Consider the following 14,862-nt stretch of genomic DNA (forward strand, 5'->3'; position numbering starts at 1 on the left):
AACTCAACCATTGCTCCCGCCACCCGTTCTCCACCTTGGTTCCTACAAAGCTCCAAAATTCAAAACAAAGGCCCCAACAGGCCCCAACCATAGTTCTTTGACTCCTCCCCGAGTCAATCTATCTCGAGCATCGTGGGGCTAGTCTCTGGTCCTGCTAATGTTTCCAATGTTCTTGCCTGCTACTGCGTTGGTACTTCCTTCTGTGGGGCTACTGCTTTTGCTACATGCTGGCCTTCTTTTTTAATCAAAGGTTGATCCTGTTCTCCAAACGAAGGCCCCAATTCAGGGACAACCATGGTTGTTTCTTGCCGAAAGCGGGTGTAATCATTGAGTGTTGCTTTCCATGCAGTTGTGATGGAGTTGGCATGTTTAATGAAATCATCCACCATGGTGGAGGTTGGCTGATTTGGCATGCTGCTGTGTAGTGTGCTCCACTGTGCTTCAATGTTGTTGCAGACCTCCCATAGAGCAAGAACATGGCGGCGGATCGGTGGTCGGAGGTCACAAATCTTCTTTTTGGTCTTCGCAGATTCTTCCTCTATTTGCTGGACTCGGGCCTTGACGGAGGCGATCTCTTCATCAATCTGCTGCAGTCAAAATGAGTCCGTGCAGGTTTTGTTGTCCGTGATGTATTTTTGTAACTGCTCATGAAGAGGGTAGACCGGTTGATTCTTTTGAGCCAGGTTTCCTGACCAATTGTGTACCTGGTCTATTAAAGCATATCTGTCGGTGAGGGCTTCAGGTAAGGGACTATTTTATTGTAACAGCGGTGGTGAACTTATGGTCAATTTCCTGGGTGTAGCTCGTAATTAGATCATGCAGTGTTGATCTAACCGTTTCTAAGTTCTTCTTCAACTCAGTGTTTGTAGCCATTAAGCTCGAGCACACTGCCTAAATGTGGTCATAGCCATCGACCAATGTGTAGGATGAAAAATCTTCGGGAGCTTCGATAACAAGGTCAGAAACTGTCGGCCAGAGAGCCCGAAGCTTATCAGTGACTTGGTTTACTTGTGACAGGAGAACCTGGTTTACCTGTCTCAGTTGATATCTTTCCTCTATGGGCGCCCACAATTGTTGTTTATGCTTCTCATGCTATTTGACGCGGTTGTCATGTATTCTCTTTGCTCGATGCGCAGCCTGTTGGATGAATCCAAACAACTACGAGGATGACCAGTGTTGGAGAGTCTCTGTCTGCATGGTGTTTGGATATGGGAAGTTACTCTGAAGGGGTAGGCCACTAGCGATGGATTTTTCAAAGTGGGCCTAGGGTGAGGTGGTTGGTTGGGAAGTTGTGGAAAACTGAGGAGTGGGTGGAATAATAATGGGGTTTGGGACTATAGGGAAATTTATTTGAAAAGTGGGCTGGTAGAGTTCAGTTCTTATAGACTGCAGTGTGGAGGCGATTGACTCCTCGCCTGGAAGTGGGCTCGACCCTAGGAGTAGGGATACTAGTGAGGATGTTTGAGTGTCGTTACCCTGGATTGACTTGGTGTACCACTCTACTGAGTCGACTTCCATTTCTTTTGTGACCACTCAGGTACCAGGGGGATGGTTTCAGACAGGGTTGAGGAGTTGGAGGCAATGTGAAAGGATGGATCCCACGATCCAAGTGAAACTGTAGACACAGATGGGGGATTTTCTTTAATTACAGGTGAGGTGGACACTAATTGAGTTGCCTCGCCAGTGAGGTCAACAATATGAATTGCAGGGGCTGCCTTAGGCTTCTTAGCAGGGGGCCTTTTGGCTCCTCTTTTCTTTTTTGGCTTAGGTATGGTTGGTTTAGGCTGTGCATGAGGGTTGATGTGAGGGATTGCTATAGAGAGTGGGGTGGTGACAATCAGATTAAATAATGTGAACCCTTGAAAAGTGACGGACTGAGTGCTCTTACCTGAGGATCCCTCGAAACTTGCAATTTTCTGCTTGAGTGAAGACATTTGTTTCTGCATTTGGGAAACCATGGGTTGTAGCTCATCCTCGACCGCTCTCTTCTTGCTGCTCCCTGGTGCCTCTCTTGATGACAGTTGCGGTTGCATGCCTCCAAATAGGTACTTGTATTAGCCCTCCGTAATCTCACATGCAACCCCTGGCCATGACCCAACTTTAGTGTGGAACACTGCATCGACCAAAGCAAACTTTTGTGGCCTCATCTGGAATGTCTCTGGATGGACACATTGTGGCCTTATATAAGTCTGTCCATGGTTGACCCCGAACTAGACATCCTTCAAATACTCGTCCAACAACACTCTGGGGATATGCTTTGCCTCATTGAAGGTTGCCTCATTGACCTCTTTACTACTCGGGTCTCCTGAGGTCCTCTAGGGATCGTACCTCAGTGCCACCGGTTGGTCTTCTCGGATTGCTGCAAGATCCCTACCTCTAGGTGGACGCCACTTCCACATTGCTAATGTCATGACCAAATATGCGAAGATAAAGTTGGTGCTTCTCCTGTATAGGTCTTCACAAGCCTCAAAGAGTTCGTTGAGCAGGAAGGTGGACTAGTTGAGCAAATTTCCTTCGCAACAGTGTTCCGCAACCGAAATGGTGTCTAGAGTACATTCATTTTTGGAAAAGTGTCTCATCGTCTTCCTTGCTATGATGTAACACACAAATTTAATCTCTTCCTTGTTGATCAGGTCAATCTTGGCGCCTTTGCCTCCACGCTTGGTTTTATACTTTTCGTAGTAGTGGTTGTCACCTTCTTTCTTTTCCCGTTTTGTTCCTGCCTGGAATGCAGAAGAAACTACATTCCCTGTCATCGAGAGTCTTGTTAAGCACTGGATGTTGTCTACATGAATTGGGTATTCCTTATCTAGCCACAACGACCTGCCATGCATCGTGCTTGCAACGAGCTTGGTACACTTCATTGTAGCTAATTGCGTCCCAAAAACTGGTAAACTTATGAGGTTGATCAATGTCGAGTGTTGAAGGCCCTTGAATATAGATTTAACTCTTATGACCTTGGTATCGTCCCCTTTGGGAGCATACTTTGTTTAGACTTCTCACTTTAAGGTTGGGAATTGGAAATAGTCTAAAATATCACCGTCGCCTTATCATACTTGCCATATAGATTTTCGAGAACTACAATTCGTTCATCCAATTTCTCCTCAGGGACTGATATGATGGCCTTTGTCATTTTGCTGCACCTCTGATAGATTATGGTTACCAAAGGTTGATAGCTACTGCACTTCTATTGTTGTTGATGCTCAGACTGAAATTCAAACTCTTCTACCACCTACATTTGAAACTTTGGAACTTCCTGCGTAGCCATGCAGATTAAGTAGACCAGCTTCGACACGACGTTTCTGACTAGACTCGCTAACTAATTACTACAGAAACTTTCCATATGCAGACTCAATCATGTTAGTCCATCATCGGCTGACCTGGACCTGACTCAGATGACATAGCACGAGAAAGGAAAAAGTGGAGCATATGGGTAATAAAGTTTCCGTAATGGAAGATGCTTATTAGTTAATTTCTTCCATAATGGGAAAATATCCTATGGAAATTTATCTGACAGGTGTATTATTGCCTACTTATTATGGAAAATACTCGGAGTACGATGGATAAGACTCATAAAGCGTGTGACCACCTACCCGACCATAAGTGGGTTATGGTGTCACGACATTGATTTTGCCACCGAATTGACATGAGTGATTTATTTGTTGGAAAAGAAATGAAAATGTGACTGACTATGAAACTGACAAAGTGTTATTGACTCTAAACCTACCTATGGGCCCGTTTCCAAGACCCCTTCAATTTGATGATATGACTCTGGACTTGTCAAAAGGTTTTAGGCGTACACCATTCACCCATCTTGGTAACAAAATTCCATCTAGTTGTGCTAGCTTCACCGCACTAGATTCTTTGATCTTTGCAACTATAAATGGACCCAACCAATGCATCTGCAACTTTCCTAGGAAATTCTGAAATTTGTTGTCATATAACAAAACATGATCTCCAACTATGAAAGCCTTTTTCTTAATGTTCCTGTCATGCCAGCCTTTTGTCTTTGTTGCTCAACTGATTGGTAGAATTCAGCGAAAAACTTGATTCATCTAACTCCATTAGCTCCTCCAACCTCTTTTGTAAGGATGCATCGTCTGTCATTCTAGTAGCGTGAGAAATGAAGATGCTTGGTATAGTGAATATCACTGGTACTACCACTTCTCGTCCATACACCAATTGGAATGGTGTTTATTTGTGTGATCACTTTACTGTCATCTTGTATGCCCACATTCTGGCTGGAACCTAAGAAATTCTTCAGGAGATATGAAACTTTTTCGTTTATGAAGTGAGTCCATTGATCGCTGGTTAGGCTCTCCGGGCACCCGAACCTGGATATTATGTCTTTGAATATGAACCTTGCAGCTACATTGGTTGTACAATACCTTATTGGAGCTGCCTCTACCCATCAAGTGATGTACTCGGTAGCTGTGATAATGTATCTTGCATGCAAATGATGTGCTAGCAACGTAATCGGACTAATGAATTCTACTACCCATTTTTCACAAATATGTATTGTGTATACCAGATATAAAGGTAACTCATCTTGATGCGATGGCTTGCCAACCCTCTGACAAACATCACATTCCTTTGCATATTCCTTAGCATGCTTGTGGACGGTGGGCCAACACAACCCTACATGTAAGACTTCCTTGTGGTAGCCTTCCCACTAACATGCCACTTCTATTGTATCCGATCGAGACACTCGATTTGTGGGGAAGTTTTGGTGAAGTCTATGGGAACTAATGGACACCTAACTGAAGAAAAGCACAGCTTTTCATCCACAAACCAATGGCCAGACAGAAGTAGTTAATAGGACAGTGATCCAGTTACTCAGGGGATATTGCAGCAAACATCCTAAGCTTTGGGATGAACATTTGTGTTATGTACAGCATGCTTACAACAGAGTAAAACACTCTTCTACACAGAGATCTCCTTTTGAGACCTGTTTTGGTTTCATACCAAGGTCTCCTTTGGATTCTGTCTTTGGTAAAGATACCATGGTTGATGGACACAGTGATGTGGACAAGGCAACTAGGTTCATTGAATAGATCCAGGAGATCCACTAGGCAGTACAGGAACAGCTGGAAAAGAGCCAAGCCAAATATAAGGCTAGGCATGACAAGCATCGAATGGAGCATAGTTTTCAAGTTGGAGACCAGGCCTGGCTGTATATCAGCAAGGACAGGATGCAAGGTGAAGGTAAAAAGCTAAAGCCTATCAGGTATGGACCTTTTAGGATACTTAAAAAGATTGGTGAAAATGATTTTCGCCTTGATCTACCAGCTCACATGCACATCTACTCAGTCATAAATGCAGATTGCTTGAGATTGTTTGAACCTTCAATGATTGAAGATCCTGAAGAGAAAAGTCAATTTTCTTCTATTGATGACTTGCTACCTGAATATCTTAATGAATTGCAGGAAGACACAGTCTTGGACAGGAAGGTGAGGACGACACGCAGAGGAGATGTTGAGTACCTCAGAATTGGACTCAAAGGTTCAAAGCCGAGCAGTGCAAAGTGGATTGAGATTGGACAAGTGAGACAACAGTATCCTCACTTAGTCGATGCTTGAAAGAAAACCAACTTTTGGTGGTCCAAAAGCTTTTCAGTGGGAAGGCCGTGATCCGAATTGGATCCATCAAGAACTGTCAAAGAACCATGACTATATCAGGTCGGGACAAATCTCTAAAGAATTTAGAATCGTGATCAAAAACACCCCTGAACCAGTGGCAATGGCAGCCAGTGTGGAATGACGAGGACCTCAGTCAAAGCGCGCTGATCGAGGCCCATGGAGACTACGCGGGAGGTCAAAGTAGCCCCTGGGAGGCCCAAATCGGGAAAAGGAGGTGGATTTTGATGCGCGATTAGCGGCTTAGCGCTAATCGCGCATCGCTGGGCGAACAAGGCCAAAATGGAGGAAGCCCGAGCACTCGATCGCGTCGAGAGTTGGAGAACTACGGGCGGAAAAACGAAAAACAGTAACGTACAAAGGCGGGACCCGTGCTCTAGAAAACCGGCGGTATTGATCGGGGTGCCCACAAACGGTAAGAGGTTTTGGACGAAAGCGGGGTGATTCCATACATTGATCGACGTGTGGCAAGTGGAGGTGAGAGGAAACCGCCGTTGATCGCGTGCTATCGGTTGAGCAAGTCAACTGCGTGGGACGTGCGTATGGCGTTAGATCTAGAGGCCCCAGATCGGATGGCTGAGATCGAGCTCGACGGGGGGAAGCGGAATCGACGAAAGAATGAGCCGCATTTTAGAAGGATTTGGAATCCGTTTGACCACAACGATGGAGGGATAACACATCCACGACGTAACTGAAGAAACGAACCGACAAAGCAGGCTAGTGCAGGAGGACATGTGGCCACTCCCTGAGCGTTCATGCTGACGCCGAACAGGGAACTCCAAGCGCAGCTGCAGAAGGTGAATCGAAAGAGGCAGATGAGGAACCGAAAAGGCATTGGAATGAATGGCTAAAAGCCATGAACATAGACCGAATACACAAGTGAGAGTCATTCAGAGCGAAGCCAGAGAGGAGGATTGAACACTGAGAGATAGAAACAAGAGAAAAAGACAGTAAAGCAAAATCAGAAAGAGATAGAGGGCCGAGCTGACCAGTGGCAACATCGAGCACCAGAGAGCTTGAGAGATTCAAGCCATCCCATAGAGGAATCTGTCTGGACTGAGCACCACATTTGGCTCTTTCCACTGAAGACCAGAAGGTCACAGAGCTGGTAGGAAGAAGAAGAGTCTGTGTACTTGAGTGGCTTAGGGAATCCAAGAACCACCCTGCCAAGCAAAACCTACTTCAAGAGAACTCACATTGAGTCCCTGCATTGTAACTCTCTACTTAAAGGCACAATAAAACAAGGCCACCACTGAAATCTCGACCGGAGACGTAGCCCTGGAGAATAGGGTGAACTCCTTATTAAAATTCTTGTGTCTTTGTGTTTGCTTACTGTATTTCTCTGCTATCTTTCCATTTAAATGTCTGTGTGTTGGCAATCTGATCGATCCATTGCTTAAATAACACAGCACATGAGTCTGTAATACCTTTGTTTAATAAATCTTCAACTGATGTCACTCATAGGGTGATTATTAGATCAAGTGGTATCAGAGCTTTAGGCTGTAAGGTTAGACAAGATTGTGTTGGTTTAGCTATTGAATGCTCACTAGATCAAAGCTCAAATTAGGAGAAGGAGAGTTGGTCGAAACTAATCTTGAAATTGGGAGAGTCTATCCTTGGAAGACAATGTCAGAGGAAGGTTCTATGGGGTCGGACCCTCAATTCATGGAGAGTTTCCTAGCTATAAAGTCTATGGTAGAAGAAATGTATAGGGACTTTAGAAAGCATAAGGATGAAGATTCATCAGGTTCTAAACAAGATAAAGAAGAAGATGAGTCTCATTCCCATGACCACTCAAAAGGAAAAGGGAAAGAGGAAAGCTTTCTCACACCTCCTAATAGCCCTGTGCATAATAAGAAAGCATATTTGATTAAGCTAGATGTTAAATTTGATTTGCCTATATATGATGGAGAGCTAAATGCTGAAAAGTTGGAAAATTGGATTAGACAAATTGATGTGTATTGCAGAGTGCAAAACATCGACTCAGACAAGAGAAAAATTCAGCTCGCAAGCCTACGCCTAGGGGGCACTGCCTTGGTTTGGTGGGAAGGTAGAACCCAAGCTGACATCAAAAGACATGGTAAGACTATCTCTATCTAGAGTGACTTTGTTTCTGCAATCAAGAAGCAGTTCTATCCATTGGCCTACATGCAACAAGCCATGATGAGTGTGCAAACTCTTCGGCAGTTGAAAGGGCAAAGTGTGCAAGGGTATATTCAAGAATTTAGAAAGAGAGCGTTGATTCTAGGGATCTCATTAGACTCACCAGAGACTCTTTTGAAGTACATTGGTGGTCTACACAGCCAGATGAGGCATACCATCCTCATGTTTAATCCCACTAGTATAGATGAGGTATCTGTACAAGCTACTCATTTAGAAGCTAGAGGAAATAATGGAAATCCAGAAGTTGGGGGACCATCCCAACCCATTGTAAGCAAGAGCAAGGAGAAAATAAAGCAGAAGTGGAAAGCAAGGAAGGCTAACACTGCAAAGAAAAGAAAATCTTCATGCACTCATTGTAAAAAGAAGGGGCATGATGATGAGAACTGTTGGATTCTGCATCCAGAGCTGAGACCTAAGAAGTCCGAAGGTAAGAAGAAGAAGACTGCTGCAGCTATTCAGAAAGATTTGGGGTCAGAATCGGGAGATGAAACAATCATTGCAACCACAGGTATAAAAGGTAAGAATTCTGAACCATCTACTAGTAATTCTGCTGAAACTATTATTGATGAAGAACATGAGAGAAAAATACATGAGCTTTTTCATATTTGAGTTATTTCCAAACATCAAAAGATTGATACTTTGTTTGATAGTGGCTCACAAGTAAATTTAATTTCTGAAGCAATTGTAAAGAAATTGGGATTAGCAACTACACCTCACAAGAAACCATACCCATTAGGATGGCTGAATGATAAAGCACAACTACAAGTGACTAGACAGTGCAAACTCAAGTTTTCTTTTAGGTCAGCATCTGTAGAGGAGGTTGAGTTAGACATAATTCCTTTGGATATATGTGGAATTGTTTTAGGAAGTCCTTACTTGTATGATAGAAAGGCTATTTTCTATAGAGCTGAGAACAAGTATATACTTGTTAAACATGGAATCGAATACTTTGTAAGAGCTCACAAGCTCAAGAATAATTATACTCTCATAAATTCTGGGCAGATGAAAAGAATGATAAATCCATGCAAACAATTCTTACTAATGGTTGTAAAGGAAAAGAAACCTAATAAAACCAATGTATTTGAGGGTTGTAATGCTCGGCAGCAAGCTGATATAGAAAACATTGTTTCAGAGAATGATGTCCTGTTTCAGGAACCTAAAGGTCTGCCACCCAAAAAGGAAATAGTGCATGATATTATTTTGCAGCAAGATGTTCCATTGCCTAACATTGGGATGTACAGGTTGTATGCTTTAGAGAATGCTGAAATCAAGAAGCAGGTGCAAGAGTTGCTCGAGAAGGGATTCATCAGGCCTAGCACATCACCATGTGGGTCACCAATCGTTTTGGTGAGAAAGAAAGATGGCTCGTGGAGAATGTTCATTGACTATCGAGCACTGAATAAGATAACAATAAAAAATCGTTATCCCCTTCCTCGCATAGATGATCTTTTAGATCAATTGAAGGAAGTTGTTTATTTCACCAAGCTGGATTTTCACTGTGGATATCATTAGGTCAGAGTTGTAGAGCAAGATGCATGGAAGACTTCTTTCAAAACAAAGCAGGGATTGTATGAGTAGCTGGTTATGCCTTTTGGCTTGACCAATGCTCCTGCTACTTTCATGAGATTAATCAATAATGTACTCAGGCCTTTTCTTGATGATTTTGTTATTATGTATTTGGATGACATCCTGATTTTTAGTAAAACATGGGAAGAACACTTAAAGCATGTTAAGCAGACATTAGATTTTTTGAAAAGAGAAAAACTTTATGTTAAACTCTCAAAATGTGAATTTGGCAAAACATCTCTAAATTATTTGGGTCATATAGTAGGGGGTGGTGAATTGAAAATAGATCCCTCTAAAGTGGCAGTCATTGTAAACTGGCCTAAACCCAAGTCTGCTACAGAAGTGAGAAGCTTCTTAGGAGTAGCACAATATTGGAGGAAGTTCATTTCTAATTTTTCCTCAATTGCAGCTCCCTTACATGATTTGACAGGATTGAACAAGGTGTTTTAGTGGGGAGGCAAACATCAGAAAGCCTTCGACACCTTGAAAGAAAAGATTAGTATAGCACCTGTACTAGCACTGCCTGATCTACAAAGACCGTTTGAAATCCAAACAGATGCTAGTGACTATGCCATGGGAGCAGTGTTGACACAGCACGGTAAACCCATATGTTATCATTTTGAGACTTTTAATCCTGCAGTAGTTAACTATCCTACATATGATAAAGAATTGTATGCATTAGTTCAGAGTGTGAAAAAGTGGAAACATTACTTAATGGGCAAAGAGACAGTAATACATACTGATCATCAACCACTTCAATACCTACACTCCCAAACTAAGTTGCAGCAATCAAGGCATTACAGATGGATGGGTTTTCTACAACAGTTTCATCTAGTCATCAGATATAAAAAGGGCATACACAACAAAGTTGCAGACATGTTATCTAGACCCATTATAAATGCATCTACTATACTTAAGCATAATTCTGTACTACATGAAAGTTACATTGAACAATATGCTCAAGATATAGACTTTAAAGATGTATATGCAACTTTGAGTCAAGGAAAAAAGGTAGAAGAATTGGACTATCATGTGAAGAACCGACTCTTATATCATTATGGGAAACTCTGCATTCCACAAACCGAGGGAGTAAATATAATTAGAGAGGCACACACTTCTCTGATATCAGGTCACTTTGGGGTAAATAAAATAGTTGCACAGCTGCAAAGATTTTGTTATTGGCCAAAAATGAATGAGACAGTTTCCAGATATGTAAGAGGGTGTACTATGTGTGCTAAAAGCAAGCCCAGCAATAGAAAACTAGACTTGTACACTCCTTTACCAGTTCCTTCTCACCCTTGGGAAATTATTTTCCATGGATTTTGTGGGAGGACTGCCTAAATCTAGGAAAGGTCATGATTATCTATATGTGGTTGTGGATAGGTTCAACAAAATTTGTATTTTGATACCTTGTAATAAACAGATTACAACTGAACAAACTGCAAAATTATTCTTTGAACATGTATGGGTTCATTTTGGATTACCCACTTCTATTGTATCCGATCGAGACACCCGATTTGTGGGGAAGTTTTGGTCAAGTCTGTGGGAACTGATGGACACCCAATTGAAGAAAAGCAGAGCTTTTCATCCACAAACCAATGGCTAGACAGAAGTAGTTAATAGGATAGTGATCCAATTACTCAGGGGATATTGCAGCAAACATCCTAAGCTTTGGGATGAACATTTGTTCTATGTGCAACATGCTTACAACAGAGCAAAACACTCTTCTACACAGAGATCTCCTTTTGAGACCTGTTTTGGTTTCATACCAAGGTCTCCTTTGGATTTTGTCTTTGGTAAAGATACCATGGTTGATGGACATAGTGATGTGGACAAGGCAACTAGGTTCATTGAACAAATCCAGGAGATCCCCCAGGCAGTACAAGAATAGCTGGAAAAGAGCCAAGTCAAATATAAGGCTAGGCATGACAAACATCGGATGGAGCATAGTTTTCAAGTTGGAGACTAGGTCTGGCTGTATATCAGCAAGGACATGATGCAAAGTGAAGGTAAAAAGCTAAAGCCTATCAGGTATGGACCTTTTAGGATACTTGAGAAGATTGGTGAAAATGCTTTTCGCCTTGATCTACCAGCTTACATGCACATCTACTCAGTCGTAAATGCAAATTGCTTGAGATTGTTTGAACCTTCAATGATTGATGATCCTGAAGAGCAAAGTCAATTGCCTTCTATTGATGACCTGCTACCTGAATATCCAAATGAATTGAAGGAAGACACAGTCTTGGATAGGAAGGTGAGGATGACGCGCAAAGGAGATGTTGAGTACCTCAGAATTGGACTCAAAGGTTTGAAGCCGAGCAGTGCAAAGTGGATTGAGATTGGACAAGTGAGACAACAGTATCCTCACTTAGTTGATGCTTGAAAGAAAACCAACTTTTGGTGGTCCAAAAGCTTTTCAGTGGGAAGGCCGTGATCTGAATTGGATCCATCAAGAACTATCAAAGAACCATGACTGTATCAGGTTGGGGAAAATCTCTAAAGAATACATAACCGTGAACAAAAACACCCTTGAACCAGTGGCAATGGTAGCCACGTTATCGGGAAATCTAGTCTCTATTTAGAACTGCTAGTCCCACTAAGACGGGTAGCTATCCTAGAAACAAACAGATTAAAGTCACTTGTTTTTCCTTTACGAGAGAGAGATGAGAAAGAAGCAGAGAGTACCAACCTCAGTCTTCCGCTTGGCTCCTTGCTTGTTTCCTTTCCCCTTTGACAGAATCTCGACACTGCTTCCTTACTTGTCCCGCTTCAAAGAGCACCTGTGGATTCACAGCAACATAATACCATCAAAGTATGGATATCTTTCACTATAAACAATATAGGATTCCAGTCATTCATGAGATATATTATATATGTAATTACGCTTTCTCGAATCCAATCACCGTACTTCTCTGAATGAGAAGTCAAACTTCTCTAACCTCTTCTTGCATTTTAAGGATGCTTAAGCAGACAATGCATATATTATAGATGTCATTACGCTCTCGAATCCAGTCATGATGCGCAAGCAGGCTCGACCATAAGCCCCCCCACCCAATAAGTAAATTGAAATTAGATATGGGAATCAGATCATTCACTTGTTTTCCATGGTAGGTACCTCGGAATCGGATGGTCGTAGATAGGATTGGAAAGCGTGCGTATACTCAAGAAAAAAAAACACCTGATCATCCGTTCAGATATATATTGACCATACAAATGCATATATCAACACAATATTCAGAGATACACAAGAATATGGTGGAAAACTCAAATAGATTTATTAGTAAAAGTAGTAGAAGAGAGGATTACAACCACTTGGTCTGACCCAGCGCCATCTTCCCAGCTTGAAAGCCCTCTTCACCTCACACAAAGCAAGATCACCCAACAATGTCTTCAAAGAGAAACCAACAACACCTCTTTGTAAATTACCAAATTCCAACCTCTGGATCTCTGGGATGAGGGATCCATTTATAGATATTTTCAGGGGGGTGAGTCAGCTTTTGGGATTTTGATTAGTGTCATCTCTCTCATAGTTCTTGGTTCCATTTGGGGATTTCATGATCTCTTACTCATCCTTTGGCGAATTCAGGGAGGCAAGTGTCAAATGAGAAACTTCTAGAAGATTCTCAGGGTCTCCACCTAGCAAACTGCTTGTGCCATTTGTCTACTCTCGCTCATCGCACCCTACAGAAGGGCTTTCCAGTATGCATCGCACTTTTTTCATGTGGTAGGTGAGATGCATCACACCCTTTGCACTGGGCAGTCTGTATGGTCCTGCTTTGACCAGTTCTGAGTGGTTTTTCATGGAAAACTTCTGGGAGATGATGTAATCAGCTGACCTTGCTCCTTTAGGGTATGAAACAACACTTTTAGGGACTTAGAAGCCCTTGGTTTATGGACATATGTGATTGGGGTTGCAGTGCCCAAATATGTCTATAACAGTTGCCCCCTAAAGCATGAGGTCGTAAATCTTTTGATGTCGGGTGAAATGCTTTATAATGAGGATCCGAGGTTTTTCGCACTGGAAGGTGACCTGTAATAAGATACAATACAATACATTATCTTCATAATATTTTCATGATCTAGCTGAGGTGGGCATTCCCATGCTCAGCTTGATAAATTCATTTTCATGTACATAGGACAGACAACTGTCTGTGTGCAGACTGATGATTCTGGTAGAGCCATCATCCCTTAGTTTGGATGATTATCTGTGCAGCAATGATGTACATTTGATGTCTTTATTTTCCTGATTATATCATAGCCTAGATGGATGAAACTAGATCCGGGGTCTTCAAAACTCGTTCGATCTTCGCCTGAAGGTACAAGTCGATCCATGTGAAAAAGATGTTCTGATGTCGAACATGGAAGGACATCGCCTGATTACCAACCAATGATGTAAGTTGTTAACAGGCACGAGAGGAATCACCGATAATGATGATGACCCTCAAGGTACTGCAGTACAATTCACGTGGTGCGAATAAATGAGTCGATGTCGAAAACACCACACAAAAATATTTTGGTTGAAGGCCATTAATGTAAACCTGTCGCCGGAAGTGAGAAACTTGCAATTGAGGCATGCAAGCTTAAAAGTACTGGAAGGGTTGTCCCTAGGTCGTATTCTTGGATAATGAGCTGATGTCAACAAGAAGCGACCCGTCGTAGGAGGGCATTAATGGATCCCACATCTACAACACGGAACGGAGCAAATGATTTTGTAAAGGTGAAAATGATCTGATGATACAAGGTTCAGGGTGGCGGTCATGAAAGAATGAAGCGTGAAGGTATTTTAGCAGATGAGACACAAGTTGGGTAGGTGAATTCTCTGAGCAACTTCTCTTGAACATATTGGCGACACTGAAATGGATTGGTAGCATTAACCCCAAAAGTGGATGGTACGGTGGACCAATGGTGATATGACCGGTGAACGGAATAACCCAACCCGACTCAATCATGGTGATGGAGTGAAAGTGTCATGTTCAAGAGCGACCCGCTACCAATAAAGTTTCTTCAAGTTTTCTTCCCAATTTTCCCCAGTCATTTTTGACTAGTACCTCTTTATTTTTGTCAAGCTTGAGGAGGATAACATATGCTTGTTCTATAATTTGCCCTTCGGGCAAACCCGTCGCTATGTTTTAACGAGCCTAGCGACAGTGAAACTCGTTCTTGTCTGAATGGACAAGTTTGTCGCTATTGTTTTAACAAAATTAACGACAAGGATAACTCGGTCCTTTTCAATTTTAGAGAGTTTGAAAAGAGACAGAAAGAAAACTCCAATATTCCTTTTTCGTAATATAATCCCTTAAGTCCGAAAAAGTATAAAACAATGTGAAAGGGATGACTTTTTGATAGTTTTAACGAGCCGAACAAGACAAACACTCGATCTTTTTGTGTAATAATCCCTCAGGTCCAAAAAGATTAAAATCTAGAGGAGGGATAACACTTCCAATCACTTTAATGAGTTGGAGAGGCCAATTTCTTGGCAATCTTTTCATATTTTACG

The sequence above is a fragment of the Pinus tabuliformis genome, chromosome 5_1, assembly GCF_031772625.1.
Source record: "Pinus tabuliformis cultivar Carrire ecotype Pingquan chromosome 5_1, CPIR1, whole genome shotgun sequence".
NCBI classification, from domain to species: Eukaryota; Viridiplantae; Streptophyta; class Pinopsida; order Pinales; family Pinaceae; genus Pinus; species Pinus tabuliformis.